This window comes from Protopterus annectens, chromosome 1.part0 (genome assembly GCF_019279795.1).
Source record: "Protopterus annectens isolate FY-2018-M chromosome 1.part0, PAN1.0, whole genome shotgun sequence".
NCBI lineage: Eukaryota > Metazoa > Chordata > Ceratodontiformes > Protopteridae > Protopterus > Protopterus annectens.
This window is the reverse complement of record NC_056725.1, coordinates 1160703513-1160723707: the sequence shown is the minus strand read 5'-3', so window position 1 is coordinate 1160723707 and position 20195 is coordinate 1160703513.

Below are 20195 nucleotides of genomic sequence, written 5' to 3'. Positions count from 1 at the left end.
AAAGAATGCTTTGTGGTTTTCCTTGGCCTGTGAGGGTAAACTTACCTCAACTTTGGCTTTAGTAGACTTTATTTGTCCTCTGAGTTATTTGTTTAGTTTTATGAGAGTGCTTTTATCCTGCTGGGTGCTGCACCTTCTATTTTTTGCCATGGTTTTCTTCCTCCTGTTATACAACCTATTGATTGATACCAGGGTGGCTTGTTTTATGAGTTAGTTCTGTACTTCTTTCTGGTGTGTACAGCTGCCTGTATGCAGCTATTAACATGCTTGTACGTGGTTTCAGTGAACAGCTGCCTGTATGCAGCTATTAATATGCTTCTACAGGGTTTCTGTGAACAGTTCTGTATAGGCAGCAGTGTACTCAGGGTTTATGGGGGCTTGAAATTTTGCCAGGTTCTCACTTAATAGCAGAAGGTTCGCCTTGGAATAGTTCCTGAATATTCCAGGTTTAGCTGGGGATCCAGGTTTTATTTTTACTTCAAAGAATACCATTTTCTGGTCTGACCTTACCAGGGAAGGCATTACACTGGGGCTGTGCAGCACTTTCCCATATTAGTGAGGACCAGATCCAGTATGGTTGCACCCCTGGATGGTGTATTGACGATCTGGTCCGGGGAGTTTGTGTTTACAAAATCCAGGAATCTCTGTGCATGTACGTTTGGTGTCATATAGGATTCCCAGTTAATAGTGTGGTAATTAAAGTTACCCATGCATATGGTATTGGGTTGGATGGTTAGTGTTTCTAACAAGTTTAAATACAGGGTATGGGTTTCCATGGGTCATAGAGGGGGACCTATAGCTTGCAAGGAAGTGGTACTGGATTTTGCCTATGGTGATGTGAACATGGAGCAGCTCAAGTGCATTGCCCTGTTTGATGAGTCTTGAAATATATTTATCTTTGATGTAAATAGAGACACCTCCACCTTTAGTCCCTGCCTGTATAGTAGCTGGCCTAAATCAGGCAAGTCATTGTTTCAAGTCACTCCCACCCTGATATCTATCGCTTCCCATCTAAGTGCTGAATTTTCCCAGTAGTATTATAAAGCCTGAAGTTTGTATCCTATCAAACACCTCAGCCATGGTCTCTAAGCAGGCTAAGTACCCTGAAATACTATCAGGTGCATATGTACAAATGGTAGACCAAGTCTTCTCTGATGGCAGAGTTTACCAGTCACAGCAAAGGCATACTCAGCTAATTTATTGTTAGAAATATAAAGTGTTGACATCTTACGCAGTTTTTTATAAAACATGTCCTGTCCAGATCCATTTAAAACACTATTTGCTACAATGTATTACATTTCAAACTCTGCGTATATTAAAGTACATAGAAGTGATTTTTTTTTTGTTCTATCTCCTAAGTATTATGGAACCCTAAAACAACATTTTAATTTATTTATTTATTTTACATTTGTTGACTGGGATAGTCCGACTGGATACATGTCCATTTTCAGCGGAGGCCCAGGGAAAAAACTTCAAGGTGGTTTCATATATAATCATTACAATGTACATATAGATAGGAGTCGTCATAACATGATACAAAAAGAACACATTTTACAGTCTAGTTAAATTTATACAAATATAATGGATTTTATAGTCCAGTTAAATAATACAGTCTAACCATCTTCTAAACTGACTTAACAAAGATAATTGAGTACCACTTGCAGACATAGAACTAGTACACCAGTATTCATGAAGATTTAGTCAGGCTTTGAGCAGGGACATATCCATTGAGCCTTGAAATGCTCCTTGAGAGCTATTTTGAATTGAGATAGGGTGATATCTAGGGTAATGTTAGCAGGAAGGGAATACCAAATTGTGCCAGCAGAGTTGGCGAACAGGGAGTCACCAGCTGTGTTATTGGATTTGATGGTTTCCACTAATAGTCTATTGGATGACTGGAGTGAAATGGAGTTGGAGTGGGGATAGATGATGTTTTTCAGGGCAGGTGTATTATCTGGTTGGTTAAGTGCTTTGTGAACCACAATGAGTTGATTATACTGAATCTGCCTGGGAAGCTCTAGACATGCAAGATAATTTAGATTTTTACAATGATGTGTTCTATAAGGTAGACCAGTTGCAAATCTTGCTATGTTGGTATAGCATCTTGAGAGTTTGTTAAGGTCAGTTTTATTTAGGCTGGCAAGTAAAGGGGAAGCATAATAGAGTGAAGAGAGTAGGTGGGAGCGGGCAACAAAAGTCCTAGTACATGGGGTAAGGAATGGCTTTATCCTATATAGTGAGTCCAGTTTTCTGTGAATGGTTTTGATTGTTTTGTTGATGTGCACATCAAACTTAAGATTGTTTTCTATAATGACTCCTAGCAGTTTTGTATGGGCATTTGGAGAGATTATGGTACCATTATTGGCCTTAATAGAGAGAGATAATGCCAGGGATCTTTATGCGGGGGTGAAAAGTAGGAATTTTGTTTTATTAGGATTTAGAATCAGACAGCGAGCGGCAAGCCAGTTCTCTACTAGGTTGAAAGTACTCTGAGTTATAGTAGCAGCTCTGCGAGGTGCCAGTGCAGATCAACATTGAATTATCTGCATATTGAATGCAGATTGCTTCAGGGATGACTTTGTGGAGGTCATTGATAAAACTGGAAAACAGAAGTGGTCCCAAGATAGACCCCTGTGGGACACCTAGAGTATTGGGTAGGAGGTTTGAGAGTTTGTTCTGCCATAAGACGGATTGTAGTCTATTGTTCAGGTAGGATTCAAACCATTGGAGAGCATGATTGCCTAGGGACATTGCTGCCAGGGTGTTGATGAGAAGATGGTGATTGACCATGTCAAAAGTCTTGGACAGGTCTAAGAAAAGGGCTGAAGATAACTTGTTGTTGTTCCTGTTATAGTTTATAGCATTAGAGAAGGTGAGGAGAGCTGTGGTGGTACTATGTTATGGCCTGAAGCCATGCTGGGAGTTAGCCAGTATTTTGTTTTGGGTTAGAAAGTACAGGAGTTGTTTATGGATGCATTTTTCCATTATTTTTGCCAGAGGTGATAAGATAGCTATGGGTCTATAATTGGATAACTCAGTAGAGTTATCACCTTTATGGAGAGGTATGACATGAGATATTTTCCAGATAGAGGGGACTGAGGCTTCTGATATGGACAGATTAATTAGAATGAAAACGGAGTACTTTATGGTATCTGCAGCTTTTTTGCAAATATTCTGCTGGGAGAAGGTCTGCAGCTAGGGTAGTAGGTTTTAATTTTTTGAGTAGTGAACGAATGAAAGATGTAGAGACTGGTTGGAAGCTAAAGGAGGGCTGGGAGCTGGGAGTGCTATCCAGTAGATTAGAGGAGTTCAGGGGTATTTGCCTAGCAAGGGCTTGGATGGTTTCAGTAAAGAAATTATTAAAGGTGTTAGCAACATCCGCTGGTAGTGTATCAGTAGAGGCTGAGGGAGGTGGAGTGGTGATTTGACCTGGGTGCAGTAATATATTTATCCCTGCCCAGAATTTTTTGGGGTTATTTTGGTTCCCTTGTTGTAGATGGAGATAGTATTTTTTTTATCTAATAGAATAGCTAGTTTTGTCACATTTCTTAGTTGTCTAAATGTTTTTGGTTTATGGGGTCTTTTGTCGCACACCATGTTGCCCAGGCCTTATTTCTGAGTATGATTTTTGTTTTACTGTCTTTAGAGAGCCATGGGTCAGCTTTTGTTTTTACCCTCATGGAACTAGCGGGAGCATAAGCATTGAGGATGGTGAGGAATTTATTGTTAAAGTGGGGGACAACTTCATCTAGGGGCAGGTGCTTTAGGGCAGTCCAGTTGCATGCCTTAAGTTCATCTTGAAACCTACTAGGATTGAAGCTTTTACTATTTCTTATTGTTCTGTAGATGGGCTTCTGAGAGTAATTAGATTTGTGCTTGCAGATAAAGGTAAGAAAGTGGTCACTGAGGTCATCAGGGATGACGCCCACAGAATACATTTGGGGGTGGCTATTGATTAGTATCCAATCCAGTATACTATCTTTTTGGTTAAGTTTTCCTATCCTAGTGGGGGTGGATAAAACCTGTGTGAATTCATACAGGTTTACTTGGGTGGTAAGAGATTGAGAGGAACAAGTGTTCCAGTCGATGTTAAGCTCTCCTAGTACTATGGTTTCTTGTGGATAATTACTAGCTAACCATTGGAAGATGTCTTCTAGGGAATTGGTATTATTCCCTGGTGAAATATACACACAGACTATATTTATGCTTTTGTTTTTTGTTAATTTGGATCTTGGTAGAAATTATTTCTGCCTTACTGACCTGGGGTGGTTGACTGGGGTCTAAGGTAACATTTAGTATAGATTTGAAGAGTACCACTACCCCCCCCTTCTTGGAAGAGCGATCGAGTCTAAGTATATTATACCCAGGTGGAAGGATTTCATTATCTGAGGTTGTTGGTTTTGGCCAGGTTTCAGTTAGGCATAGAATATCAGAGGAATGGACTTGTAGGAGGGCATGCAGATTGTGTACTTTGTTATTTATGCTTCATATATTTAGTTGGCAGATCAGGAGGGAGTTGGGGGCCTTATTAATAGATAGTGATTCATCTGGGTTAGTAGTAATGGATGTTGCCTTATCTAGGGTGGCAGGGCCAGGGTTTGGATGAACATCTCCATCCATTGCCAGGTTCTTGCATATAATTACTGTAACTTTCAGAATTTTGTTTATAAGTTTTTGATAGTATTTAGATTTTGAGCTGATGTATCTGGGTCTAATTGGCTGATAGTGTTTTGTGGTTAAGGAGTTGGAAATAGTTGTAACTAGTGGGTGGCCAGTATTATTTGATACATCTGTGCTAGTTTGAGATTTTGGGTGGTGAAATCCTAGGTAAGACTGATATAATATGACTTAATAAATCAACATTCCCACTGATGTACACTGATAAGATTTTTAATGCATTTTTGGTTAATCATCTCTTTGATGCTCCTGCATTCTTTCACAGGCTTACCTCTTAACTGTGCTAAATTTCACAGGTCTCTGATTTTGTCTCATATTTTTGCCCAGTCCCTTATAATTTTTATAGTAATTCACTGAGAATTATATTCAGTCACTAATGCCAGATATTAAGTTTCATGCTTCCTATTGTTCATAAAACACATGCCCTGGGATTCATTAATGCCTGCACTACACCCTTCTGAGTGAACAGACAACACAATCACAATTCGCACCTTTCCTACTGATTTTCTTGCAACCTTAAATATCAAGGGGATTCATTAAGGTTACCACAAACTGTAGACATGTACACTTAGTAATCTTTCTGAGTGAATAGAAGGCACAAAATGTGGTAGGGGTGGTTCTGAATACAGATTGTATACTTAAGCAATAACCCACGCCTGGGTGTGGGTAATGCTGGATTTACCCATGGTCGGTGTGGTTTGGTCATGAGGGTGAAGTAACAGTTCAAGAGTAGGAACTTTTCTTTGTTATAAATGTATTTACAGTAAACATAGTAAACATATTTTGAAATGGAATTTTTTTAGACATCCTTTATCTAGTAAAACATTTATGGTTACAAATTACTATGACTGTGACTCAAAACATCTAGTCTACTGAGCCAGTTTGCTATCCATCTAGTGATGAATGGGTTGATACCCAGCTGGGAGAGTTTCTCAATGATCCCTGAGTGGGGATTTTTTTCAAATGCCTTAGCTAATTCAAGATAAGCAGTGTGTACTGCTTTACCCTCATCCAGGGCTTTGGTGACTTTCCCAAAGAAGTTCACCAGGTTTAATAAGCAAAATCTACCCTTGGTGAAAACAAACTGGGTTGAGTCAGGAGTTTGAAGGTTGCCTAGGTCCTGGTTGATAAGGTCAATGATGATTCTTTCCCTGGCCTTGCAGAAAAAGGCTGGTCAGGCTAATGGGTCTATAGTTCCCAGGGTCAGTTGATGAAACCCCTTTGTGCAAGGAGATTACTGTTGCTGTTCTTCATTCCTCTGGCACAAAATTGGTACTCAGACAGTGAAGTGGTTCCACTGGTTGTTGTTTTAGATTGTTTAGTATGCAGCCTGGGATGTTATCTGGTCCCACAGAGACCATATTTTTGGCCTTGGAGAGCACTTGAATGACCTGTTCTTTGGAGATAAACAGTAGAGGACAGGTGTCAGGGATGCTATGAGGTATGGCTGGTGGGGACGGGGGGGACGGGGGGGTAAAACTGTTGCCGAATCTGTCGGGTTGGCAATTTTTTCAAGTTCAGTGTGAGTGCTGCCATTCACTATACGTTCACACACAGATGGGTATTCCCTTTGCAGTTTCAGACGTAACTAAATAATGTCTTATGATTATCTTTAGCTAGGGATGCCAGTCTAATCTTGTAATTTGCTTTAGAGGACATTACGAGGTTTCTGATTTACTTGTTTAGCCTGTGTAGGGTAGTCTTCCTTTCCTGAGTATGTTCCTTCTTGTTTTTAGATATCAGTTTCTTTCTTTTGTTATATTATTTATTTATACTTGCAGTCCACCAGAGTGGCTTGTTTTTGTGAAAGGATCTGGTTTTAGTCCTGTCAGGTACTGCCAAGTCAATTAATTTGCTTAAGTGGCTATATAGGGTATTTGTGTACTTCTCGCATAGGAGTCATTGTTCTCTGTGTTAGCTGGGGCTTTGAAGTCATTTATACCATTGCTTAAGAGGCGATAATTTGCTCTGGAGAAATGTTTTACTTTTTTGTTTTTGTGGGAGTGTCAAGGCTGATCTCTATATCAAACAAGACAGATTTATGGTCTGACTTAGCTAGGGAGTGTAGCACACTACCGGTAGTGTAGTAGCCCCCCATGTTGGTATAAGTACTAGGTTTAGGACATTTGAGCCCCTTGTTAGGACGCAGGCTACCTGTTCCAGTGCATTTGAGTTAACAATGTACAGGAACCTCAGTGCGGTCATGTTTGTGCTCATGTAAGCCACCAAATCGATGGATGGGTAGTTGAAGTCTTCCATGACCAACTGTATACTGAGTAATTTAAGAAAGTCCAGGTAAGGTGGTGTGTTTATCCTGGTTCATGGTGGGGGGCCTGTAGCCAGCTATGATGTGGGAGGATGTTTTGCCTATAGTTATTTGGACCTGGAGTAGCTCAAGAGAGTTGTACTGTTTCACCAGTCACAAGGTGTATTTTAATTTAATGAAATGGACACACCTCTACCTTTGGTTCTTTCACACTCATTTTGAAGTTTGAACGTGTGGAATGTTTTATAGCCCTGCATGGCTGAGGTATTCTTTATATCCTTGAACCAAGTCTCAGTGACTACACAGACATCAGCATTTTCCAAGGTGAGGAGTTCTTCCAGGGAGTGCAGCTTACTGTTTAAGCTCTTAGCATTAAGCAGCATGACCTTGAGTTTGCCTCTAGAGTGTTTTTCTACATCCGAAGTTTTGTTGTTTTGACATAGCCTAAAAAGGCTCTTTGAGGGAGGCAAGCAGTTTTGCCAGTATCCTAAAGTCTTGAGGAGACAGGCTAAGACTATCTCTGGTGAAGCACTGAGTTCTGTCGACCATTTCTTTCCAGGCTGACAGATAATGGATCCCCTTGAAGTGACAACAGACACTAAGCCAATTGTTAAAATAAATAATTTTTTGTCTGTACAGTGGCATGACCCTAGATGATGGTAGAATGCTTAGGGCTAGTGACATACCTGCTTGGCACAAATAATCTGAGAACTCTATCATGTCTCTCTTCATATAGTCCAGAAAGGTGCATCTCAAGTCATAAACTCCATGTACTGTGACAGAATCATAACAGTAATTGCTCCTGAGTGACATGAGTGTATGACTTGGCAGATTCTAGTCCTCAACACGCAGCTGACCATGACCTCTTCACCAGTCTGGTGAGAGGGACATCTGTGTGTCTCACTATTTAGTCGACTTTGACTATGAAATTTGGTTTTGAAGTGTTTTGCCTTAGGGGCTTCATTGTTGAGAAACTTTTATATGTGCTGTTATGTGTACTTATGGATTCTGTTCATGTACCCGTATGTGATGGTTGTCTGCATTTGGAAGGTCCTGGTCTTTTGGTAAGCTCTTGCTGAGTACCTCCTCATATTTGGGTTTATGTGTCTTGACTTTATCTTGTGTAAGAGGAAAGGTGTGTGAGCCGATAGCCTTTTTAATGCCTTGTTTATTGTTATGTGAGAGGACAGATTCAAGTTTCATGTTATAGTGATATCTCTCACATACTGTAGTTGTTTGCTTTAGGAACAGATGGTTGTCAGTACACATGAGGCAGTTGCTACATTGCCTCAGGATGCCCACGTCAATCAGGCTGGTTGGAGAAATGTTAGGAAACTGACTGTCCATAGCAACAGGTAATTCCTGGTTTGTGGGAGGTCAAAAGATCAGCTATTGCTCTGAAATTAGCAAGGGGACTTACTATATAGGATTAGTGAAAAAAGTGGGGTGATGCATGGCAGTGCTTAGCTGAGCTACCTGCAGTGCAGCGGTGCGCAACTGGGTTATCCAAAGAGCAGCAGGGAAGTCTTTGAGGAATTCACTGAGTGTTGTTCAGGGAAAAAATGTGATTCTAAGTGCTTGTGTCTATACAAGGCACCGCTAACCCCCATTGCACCATGTGTAGCTATGAGCAAACACGGTGCTTAAATACAAATGAATTTAAAGAGTTCTAATACAATCTACCAATAGAAAAGCCCCTCACAAAGACAAACGCACAAGTGCAGAATGAATCAGTCACAGCACCAAAAACAGTATAAAATGAAGCAACAATTTAGTGAAATACAGCACACAAGTGAAAAAAACAGGCTTAAATTCTACTTATTTGTTGAAGATTTCAGTGAATGCCTTGGATTCTCTTAGAAGCACATCAGATCTCTGGCTATGAATGCCAAACTCTGAGCAGCTCTGGTAAATTAAGTGCGAACCCTCACAAACAAGGTGCATAAATACAAAATTTAAACAGTTCTAATACAATCTACTAATAGAAAAGCCCCACACAAAGTCTTTATTCCAGCAATCTCCAACACAGATGGGTGCTGAGCTGCATACTTCTGCCACAAGGGTGCAGAGGAGCCTCTTAATGTAAGACGGCTGGTTTTAGTGCTCAAGTGATACCAAACAGTCTAGATTCAGCAAGTCTGTATCTAGCCTATGCTATATATAAGCAGATAAAGCAAAATATACAAATGCAGACTGAATCAGTAACAGCAGCAAAACAGTATAAAATGAAGCAACAGTTCAGTGAAATACAGCATACAACTGCAAAAAAACAGACTTAAATTCTATTTATTTGTTGAAGATTTCAGTGAATGCCTTGGATACTCTTAGAAGCACATCATATATCTGGCTATGAACACCAAACTCTAAGCAGCTGCAGTAAACTAGCAAAGCTCTACTTGCATCAAGGTTATGTCACCCCATTTGGGACTCAAACCCACAAACTCTGGCTTAGAAAGCCAATGCCCTATCCCTTAGGCCACTGTATTACAACTTGTCAGCTTGAGTACTGCAGAGATATTACCACATAGTCAGGGCATTTAAGGAATTTAGACTTGTGCCTCATGCCATCCTGTGAGTATAGTACAGTGAGATCAATGTACCAGGCTTATCTTATAGGTTCATAGGTTGGTACCAGGCTATCGGCCCTAGGGTCTATACGAGCCTAGTCATAACAATTCCCTGGCTATTTCTTCCCACACTATTTACTTCCCTGGACCCCTGTCTAGCAGGGTAACTGACGTGATTCCCAGGGTTAATTTCCTTTCTCCCATCCAATCGTCAAGGTTCCTTTTGAAGACGGCCAAAGAGGCGCTCTGCTTGACAGGTATGGGCAGTCTATTCCAGAGTCTGGGGAGTCTCTGGGTCAGGAACCTATCCCTCCAGCATGTTTTGTTTATTGTGATGACAAGGTTTAGATCCCTGGAGCATGTGGCTCTGAGGGATTGGGATTTCTTTAAGTGTAGCATGTCCAACAGCTCTGGGTTTGACATGGCCATGTATGTTAAGCAGAGATCGCCTCCGAGTAGATGATATGTGACAGAGTATAGCTGGAATTTTTTAAGACGGTCAACATAGGGCATCTGCTTTAGGCCTGTGATTCTTTTAGTGAGGTATTTCTGTGGCCTTTCCAGTTGTTTCAGATGTCTTGAGGGGTACATACCAAATGGGACGTTGTATTCTATAATGGGTCTAATGAGGGATGAGTACAGTGGGACAATGACCTCCTTTTTTTTGGATGAAAATCCCTTAGTGATGAGGTGTGCCATATAGGAGGATTTCCTGACTGTTGTGGCGATGTGGTTATCAAAAGTGAGACCACTGTACACCTGTGTCCCTAAGTCTCTCATCACACTTTCGGTGTTTAGTGTACTGCCACCTATGTGGTAATTCACAGGTACATGTTTTTTCCCAAAGGGGATAACTATGCATTTCTTGGCATTGAGCTTAAGCCCATGGCTCTGGCACCAAGCATCTGTTTTTGTAAGGCCCTTTTGTAGAGTATCCACATCATTTGGGGATTCATTAATGGCTCCCAGTTTGCAGTCATCTGTGAACTTTGTTAGCCAGAGTCCCTTAGTGTTGGTCTATACTTGGATGCCAAACAAGAGCAGTCCCAAAACTGAACCCTGAGGTACTCCACTTGTCATTTGTCTGGAGTTGGATTTGGAGTTGGCTACTTTTACAGTGTGGGTTCTGTCAGTAAGCCAGTTGGCAACCCAATTAGGGATTAATGCCCAGCTTAGTAAGTCTATCTGTGATTCCAGAGTGGGGGATGGTGTCAAAGGCCTTGGCGAGGTCCAGATAAGCTGTGTGGACTGCCTTACCCTCGTCCACGGCTCTGGAGACTGATTCGAAGAAGTCAATCAGGTTCAGGAGACAAGACCGGCCCTTCACGAATTCAAACTGGGTGGTGTGTAGTGTTTGAAGGTTGGCAATGTCTTTGTTTATAAGTTCCATGATAATATGTTCCATGGCTTTGCAGATCAGGCTTGTCAGACTGATGGGATGGTAGTTCACAGGATCCAAGGTGGATCGCCCCTTGTGGAGTGGGATAACTGTAGCTGTGTGCCACTCAGTGGGCATGAAGCCTGAGGTGAGGCTATGATTAAATATGACACTTATGTGAGGTGCCAGTTCATTTTGTAGTTCATGTAATGGACAGCCTGGGATGTCATTTGGTCCCATGCATGCTGTATTCTTAGCTTTGGAGAGAGCACTTTTTACCTGCGTGGCTGTTATTACCAGAATTTGACAATCTTCCGGGACTGAGATGGGCCATTTAGGGGGTGAGAGGGGGTTGAAGTTGGCACTGAATTGATCTGCCAGGATATTGGCAATATCCTTGGGATCAGTATATTTAATGCCATTCTCTTGTAGCTCAGAGCAGATCTGAGCATCGCCATTTAGATTCTTGACATAGTTATAGAATGCCTTGTGGTTGTCTTTGGAATCTTTGGCAATTTTATTTTCATAACTTACTTTGGAGGATTTTATGAGGGATCTCAGCTTCTTACTGAGGCTGGTAAGAGAGTTTTTTTGCAACCTGGGATTTTCCCCTTTTCTGCAATAGTTTCTTCCTTTTGTTGTAAAGTTTGTTTATGGCAGGGGACCACCAGATTGGCTTCCTTTTTTTGGAGGAGAGCATCTTGGTTCTATTTGGGATGGTACGATTCATGCATGAGTGGATGTGCTCATACAGTGCCTTAGTGTAGGATTCAGCAGTCAAACTTTCAGTTCCCGTCTGCATGGGTGTCATGAAGTTTGTAACTTCTGACTTGAGTAGCATGAAGTTGGCTTTGGAGAAGTTTTTTTGGAGGTTTCCTTACTGGAGGTAGGGGGTGGGATGTGGTTGTTAAGGGTGATTAGCTTATGGTCAGACATGTACATGTGTGTATGTCACAACACTCACAAGCATATTCAACAGGGGAGCAGAAAATATGTCTTGCATTGATCGAGATTCTAGAATATCATGCAGATCTCCAGTAAAAAGAACTGTCAAAACCACCACTTTTCATGTGGTTTCTCAGGTTCATAAAGATGCACATTTACCACCTGAACAAAGAGTAAATGCTGCTACAAAAACATGTCACACGTACATTTGCATATCATACTGACATGACACAAACAGAGAAATGACTAATGTTCAATGCGGAGAAATAACATTTCACATAGATTTCACAGCTTCAGTTATTTATTACACTTTATTTGATTTCACAGCTTTAGTTATTTATTACACTTTATATCTTTGTACAATAGCTCCTGGTTATACAATCTAAATGAATTTCATTATGTTTTCACATAGTCCCTTGTTTAGAGTTTATCTAAACATTGTTATATTGTGCATCTACTATTTCTTGCAGCTTTTCTTCCAAGGCCTCCACTGAAAATGGGCATTGTAATCCAGCTGGATTTTCCCTGTAAACAAAAGCAAATAAATAAACCAATAATGTGTAAATAAGGCTACGCATCATGAAGAGTGCAAAAAGTAATGGTGCCCAGTTAGCCACTATTAGTTTATTTGCAAAAGACTGGTTAGATTGACCACTGTCAATGGCCGCAGAACTTCCTGAAGACTTTTGAAAAATTAAGTAGACAGGATCTACTTTGTACAAATTCATACTGATTTTGATCAAGGAATTGCAAGTTTCTGATATCATAATATATGAGCTTGTCCATAACCTTACAAATAATGTCACTGAGATTAATTGCTTTGTAGTTTCCACTGTCTGTGGCAGAGTCATCCTTGGGTAGGACCACCACAGTGGCTATTCTGCAGACTTTAGGTACATATGTTTTGTGGAACAAGAATGGAATCAGACATCTTAAATTATATTGGTCATTTCTGGAAGCATTTTTGTTTTACAACTAATTTAATATATTCCATGTCAAATCTGCAAGTAATTTTCAAAAACTGACAATTATTTTAGTTCAACTGCTTAATCAGTTTTTCTATGTAACCACACCCACAAAATGATGTCATGATAGGTTTTAAGCAGTCGTTTACACACAACTGCATAGCATCATAGGTAAACAAAACAACTTACCCCTTTAGAAGGAGAGATACTTACATTGTGGTTTTAGTACTAAATTATATTTGTTCATTTTTAATGAGAGGTGTTCCACCTGCAAGAACTGTTTGACAACTTGAATTTCTAGAATGTAAGAAACCACTATTGATGCATTTAACCTAAAATACAGTAACCTATACATTAATTTAGGTAGCAAGTCATTGTAGGTTTAGTCTTTCCTTAACAGCAAAATAAATGCAAAAACAACTTACATTTTGCATTACAAACTGTATAATTTGGTATTGTATATGGTAAGGAGGTGATGATTTGAATATGACCGATACACTTTAATGCTAATTTTTGCTACACTGTGTTTACATATAACTAGCAGACAATCAGGTATACTATCAAGACCCAAAGAGCTAGCATTCTTGGTTTTAGCAAATGTAGATAGGGCCTGTTTAGATGTGTGTGTGTGTGTGGGGGGGAGGGGTAAGAAGAGTGCATAAAAGTGGGGTTGAAGCTGGGCAACAGGAAGAAATCTGAAATAAATTTGTCTGTGAATATATTAGCGATGTTTTCAGAGTCAGAGTGAACAACAGTGCTTTTTGACCTACGTTCTGTGAAGCATTACTTCTCTCTGTTTTATTTTCCATTGTTGAAGAAGGCCTTGTGATTATCCTTGATGAACGTAGAGACATTAAATTGATATTTACCCTTATATTATTTGATGATGATCTTTTACAAACCACTTTATAAAGATCCTTTTTGTAATTGGCAGATTTGAAATTATTGTTTAAGGCAAGAATTTTTTTCTTTTACTACAGAGCTTATTTATTCCCTGGTTCAAGTATATATATTTTTTAACTTTGCCTCCATATGCTTCTAGTCAGGAGTTTAGAGAAGAATAGAAGCCAGTGCTGTTTATGGGAGTTTTGATAGTAGGTTATCATGGTAGTAGGAGTTGCTGAATTTTCTTACGTCATTAGTGACTGATAAGATGTTTTTCTTAGAAATGTGCCTGGACACAAAAATGCTCATAGGTGACATGGCCTTAGTTAATTAGAAATTACTTTAACAACAAAGCAAACAGGTGCAATGTTAGTGAGAGTGAGTGCTTGAAGATTGAAACCTTTAGTGGTGGAGATAACAATTTGGTGCTGCAAGTTTGTTTTTACAAACTTTAAAAATTGCTGCCATATTTGTTTGTAGTGGTATAAGCTTGCCAGTTAATGGATGGGTAGTTGAAGCATCTCAGAATAACAGTGTTTGGTTTAACAGGCAAACTTTCCATATGCTCTAAATAGGTGCTACAGATATCTAGAGATGGATCTTTAGTCAGAAATAATGTAGTAATCTGATATTTTTATTGTTACTAGGAGTTTCAAAAAATTAAGTTTGGCGTTGTTCTGAGTTTTCACAAGGTAATGGGATCACTGATGAACATAGATAACTTCACCACCATACATAGAGGATCTGGATGACTGATAGGTATAGAACTCAGGAAGAAGGGGTATTATCAATACATTGGAATATGCTTTTATAATTACTTAGATAGAATGTGCTCAATGGGCAGAAAGGCCAAAAGTTCAGGCATTTTTTGTTTAGAGTCATAACACTGAACACTGACAAGTTAATACAGTCAGGACTGGAATTTATTAACCCGTCACATCTAGAAGGCTAACTCCACCTTAAAAAGGCAATATGGAACAAGCATATGCTTTAGCTAGTATATGGAAGCTCTGAGGTGAGTGGTGTAAATCATTCCTAATGAAACAGGTAAGACTGCCAACTACTGCCTCTCATGCTGATTGGGTACACATAGACTGACACCAGGTACTGAACTGATTACGCTGGTGGTAAGATGCTGCACAAGAATAGCGTCTTCCCTGCAACTCTGTGGTACAGAGGGATAAAGCTATTCAGCCTGATTTCAGCTAGTAGCTCACATACTGAAATAGCTGGGGCAGGGAGGATGTTACAGAGGTTCTGCTGTTGGCTTACCCATCCTCAGAGAGGGAGGGAGGGATGTGGCTTTGGCTCATCACTTGGGAAACATATTGTGGGGAACACTGGGTGTTTCACCTCTGCAGACTGTATGACTGCACAGCACCTGCTACCCTGTACATTTAATTGAGTCATATTATGGATACTAGGCAAACTGTTCTGAATGGCCATTTTGAGCCCAGCCAATAATCTGAGGTCAGAATCAAACCCTGTGCCTTGTACCTATGAAGTCAAGACTTTTAGCCATTATGCCAGACCTCAAACCTATCTTAAATAGGCTCATACTAGGCTATCAGTCTGCAGATTATTACAAGCATATTACAAGCCTAGCCCATAACGACAGGTGAGAATCAAGCCCTGTACCTTGTATCTGTGACATAAATCCCTTAACCATTATGCCAAATCATTACAATAGCTGGAATTGTCAATATGCAGAGGCAGGCTTCACATAACATACAGCATTCAATGGATCTCAAAAGAGCCACTGTAAGGGAATTGGGAGCACCAAGGAGAAAGAAAGGTCATGTTGTCAGATCTGGAAACTGGCCTGCTCCCAAACACCTGACTATCCCCAAGGGGGAAAAATGAATTGGTCACTGAACATTCACCTAATCTGAAGATGCTTAATTCTTCCTTGTGACAGAACAAATGAGCCAACTGGGTGTTAGTAGAGGTTCTATACAGGCCTAGTGGAAGAACAGAAAAGACTAGCTTCTTTCCTGTCTGAGTGGCACAATATGTATTGGGAGCTCCATCATGTCTCTCTTTCTCTCTGCATCTTCTCTAGAGTGGAACACCTGAAATCATTCCCACCTAGGTGGGCAATGAACACACACACACACACACACAGTATGTATGGATCTAGGGGCCCCACTAATATTACAAATCCTAGTATCAGACATACAGCTGACCATTACCTTGCCCTTCCTCAGTTTGGTGACTGGGAGAGTGGAGCATCAGTATGCCTCACAACAGAGTCACTTATGACTATGACATTGGCTTGGCTTGCACATATGTCTACATGCTCTATAGACCTTAAAGTGGTTTGCACATAGCTCTAACTCATAACAACAGATACATGTGCATGAACAGATGTGGATGTGTACATATGCAGCTGTTGCTTAGGTCTATGGATACATTGCCCAGGGAGGATGGAGGAGAGATTTCATTAGATTCTCAGCATATCAAGACTTAGAGCTGGTTTACAATGGTGTGGAGGTGACCTATCTCCTTACAACTGTGGGAGTTGAAATAGCAACCTCCAGTCTAGATAAATATTTACATCTCTCACAACAGGATTCTGTATTTCAAAGGTGTAAATGGGTATCAGACAATGTAAGGCAGTTACTGCTTTCCTCAGACTTCCTAGAATGAGAAAGCTGGCAACTGATGGGGTGAGAGTAAACTGATATTCCTTAGTGAATGGAGACAGTAGATAATAAAACATGTAGCATATGATATGAGCTAATCCTTTACTCAGTGCAGCACTGTAACAACAATAAAGCAGACTGTTGTCAATCACTGGCAGCTCCATGCTCCCTTTCTTGTGAGGGCACAATTGGGGCACATTAACTAGTTAATTGGCCACATAGAACATGTAGAAACAAACACCAGAGAGCCATATCAATAAATTATTGAATACATACTACATGATAAAACTCAGCCATAAGTCACTGTTAAAAATTAAAGCTCAACAAGAAATAGAATTAAGGAAACTACAGCTATAGTCAATTTTCCATCTTTAAAATATGTAACATTATGTTATCTCTCACCATGTGAAACAAATGAGAAAAATGTGGAGTATTTATGAACAGATAGGGAGGGAGCTCACATCATTGTTAAATTATTACTTTATACTTGATTTACCACATATCCAGCCCTTCATCCTTTAGAGAATTTTTGGAGAAACATATCAAGTTCCCAAAATGCAAGGTCCTAGATGGCCAAGGCAATCAACCCTTGAGTCATAGTGAACTTGCCCCTGTTCAAAATGTGGAATACAATACCTCAGATACAGAGATCATGTGACTAAATAAATTCAAAAATAATGGCCTAGAAATGTATCTCAGCTTGCTGATCAGCACTATACAGTGCAATGCTCCTGTGCCTTCTCAACTTCTTAGCTTAAGAATCAAAAACAAGAACACAAAATCAGGAACAGCTATTAAATATCTCTCATATATACTTAGAAGATTGGTAGAATAGCAGGCTTTGCATTATCAAGCACTTTCTGAAGGATACAAAATCTGAAATTCACATACCTGTAATTATTTAGTGACCACAACCATCAGCAATTTGTCAGAAGGCACAAATTTTACAAGGAACAATACCAAATACATCTCACATTCTTTGTTCAAGAACTCTAGACAAAAGCAAAAATAATTGGGGACAAAAAGGGACTCATTTTAAATATTATGTTCTTTATGTGTTAACCAGGTAAACCCAATGGGTAAACTGGAAGCACTTTATGGTCAAAATGACTTGCTCAAAATTAAAAAGTAGGCAAATGGAGGTGAAAAGATGCAAACCCTGTACTTTTGACTACAGGAAGTAGATTGTTAATGTAAATGCTAAACAACTCAAAAATACTCAAAATTTTAACAGAACAACTGTTGCATAGACATGCATTCTCTGAACAACAAATATGAAACTGTAATGACTAGCTCTTGACTGACATGACTCTTCAGTGATTTTTCCAGAAAAAAACAGAAGTTAATGAAGGACAGGGAATAATTATGAGGCAAGATCAGTGATGTTCTGTAAAATCAACAACAAATAAGAAGCAGACTACGCTAATTTGCTTACATAACTAAAAAATTAAGAGAACATCAGGTTTTGCATCAACATGCATTTTCTGAATATTTGAACAACAAAAACTACTAAACTCTAACAAATGTTATAACAGACCGACTATAATTATGATTTTTAACCTTTAGTGATTTATTAGAAAATGGAAATGTGAGTGAAGGTCTGGCAGTTCACACAGAGGATTAGGGCTATAAGCTCTTAGTGAGATAGTTTCTTTACTCAAGGGTACAAGGTCTAAGTCCTAACTTCATTTGCCTGCTGTGTGATTTTGAGTAAATCACTTAACCAGAAAGTGTTCTAGGTTGCCTCTTTACCTAATTTAAAAGATAGCGCATATGTGTGAAGCTAAATAATCATATTCACTTTCAGAACAATAAGAGCAGAGCTGGATCATGGCCACATGGGGCCCTAGGCAGAGTAATGGAGCAGATCCCCCCCTACAGCCATACCAATATCTCATTACTCGTCTCTCCACAGTTACCATAAAACACTGTTGAAACCTGTCAGTGTGCATACATTTTCTTCCTTACTTTTACAATAATCACAGAGATTTGTATTTAATTTATAACTTTTATTTAAAATTTTACAGTAAAAACTCTGAAGGGCATTTGATGAACAAAGCAAAACACTCTCCCATTGAAAACAGACAGCATGACCAACGGTAAACATCTCTTCTTTTGAAAGTCACATTTATTGAAAATGCATCAAGAAGTCCATTAAACTACAGGAGATGGGCAAGGATTCTTAGTCAAATTCTGAAGGGTATAGAAATTCAAAAGGCAGTTGTGTAATAAATTTACTAACAGTCTGTACAGCCTACTGATAAAAGTTGTCCCTATTTAGAGGCAGCCCAGGAGCACTCTCTGGTGAAATGACTTGTTCAGACTCACACTAAACAAACTGAAGAAATTAAAAGCTGCACTACAAGAAGCTACTCATTAACAGCTTATAATGTTAACTCATCTGCAATAAGTACCAGACAAACTATTGTAGCCCAGTGCAGTGAATTTAACACTCTTGTGCATGCAAAAAAAAAATATATATATATATATATATATATATATATAAGTTAAATTAAAAATGCATTAAAGTCATAGGCTTAATGCTATGCAGTTTATTCACAGCCAAATAAGCACACTGTCAGCAGTCAACAAAATATGGAAACTGAACATAGCGCATACAATGAAGTCCCTCTTTACTACAGTCAGTTGCTTCCTTTGCACCAAAACTATTATGGGATACAGAATACACACATACAGACACACACACACACACACACACACACACACACATATACATATAAACTCAAACACATAGATGTGACTATCAATTACAGCCTCTTGTAAGACTGCATACTTTCAGGTGTTTGCTTGCAATAAAAATGAATGAACAAATACCTAAATAATGTCTGAGAAGTGTATTTCAGTTCCGTACTGTGAGAAATTTACAGTGCATCCTATTGCTCCCCCATGCATTCCCAACCTACTAGCTCAAGGATCAGAGACAAAGACCTAAAAATCAGAAACAGATTTTAAATCTTTTTCTTGTATACTTAGAAAGTTGCATTAGCTAGTATTTCTGATGTACACAAGAGTCTGAAAATCACATGTCTGCCATTATTTAATGACTGTACTCCACAACGTCATCAGGAAGCCACAATATTGACAAGGAACACGCCAAAATAATTCTCAGGTTCTTTCCTTGAGAATTCAGGAAAATGCCAAAACTAATTGGGGGAGGATGGCAAAGGCCACAAAAGGGACACATTTTGCATACTATTTTTTGTTATTTGTTAACCAGGCAAACCCACTGAAGAAAAGTGTCCATTTCAAGGATTAAACAAGAGTACTGAGTGACTTTATCACAGTCAAACTGCAAGCAAATGGAGGTGGGAGGCTTCAGACCTTGTACTTTTGATTACAGGAAGCAGCTCATTAATAGCTCAGGGCCTTAACTGCCAAACGTCTCTAATTCACTTAAAAGGTTGCCAGAACAAAAGGTGTTGCATGGGCATGCATTGACTGTAATCCTCAGTATTTACCAGAAAAAAGAAGTCCGCGGAGGTCAGTCAGTTGATGTAGAAGATTAAGGCTCCAAGCCCTTAATGAGCTGCCTCCTGTAGGTAAGGTACAGGGTTTGGTTCATTCTATCTCCATTTATTTACAGTCCGGCACTTAAAAAATCACCTAACTTGGTATAACTCTTAACAGGGGCATTTCACACACACGTGCACACACACACACACACACACACACACACACACACACACACACACACACACACACACACAGACACACACACACATTGCTTACACATGCCCTCCCTAGTGTTCAAAAGGCTAACAAAAAACAGTGTTAAGGTCTGAAACTATCAACATTTTAAATTCAGTCATCTCCTGTCACCACAGTGGCCAGACAATGAAAGTAGAA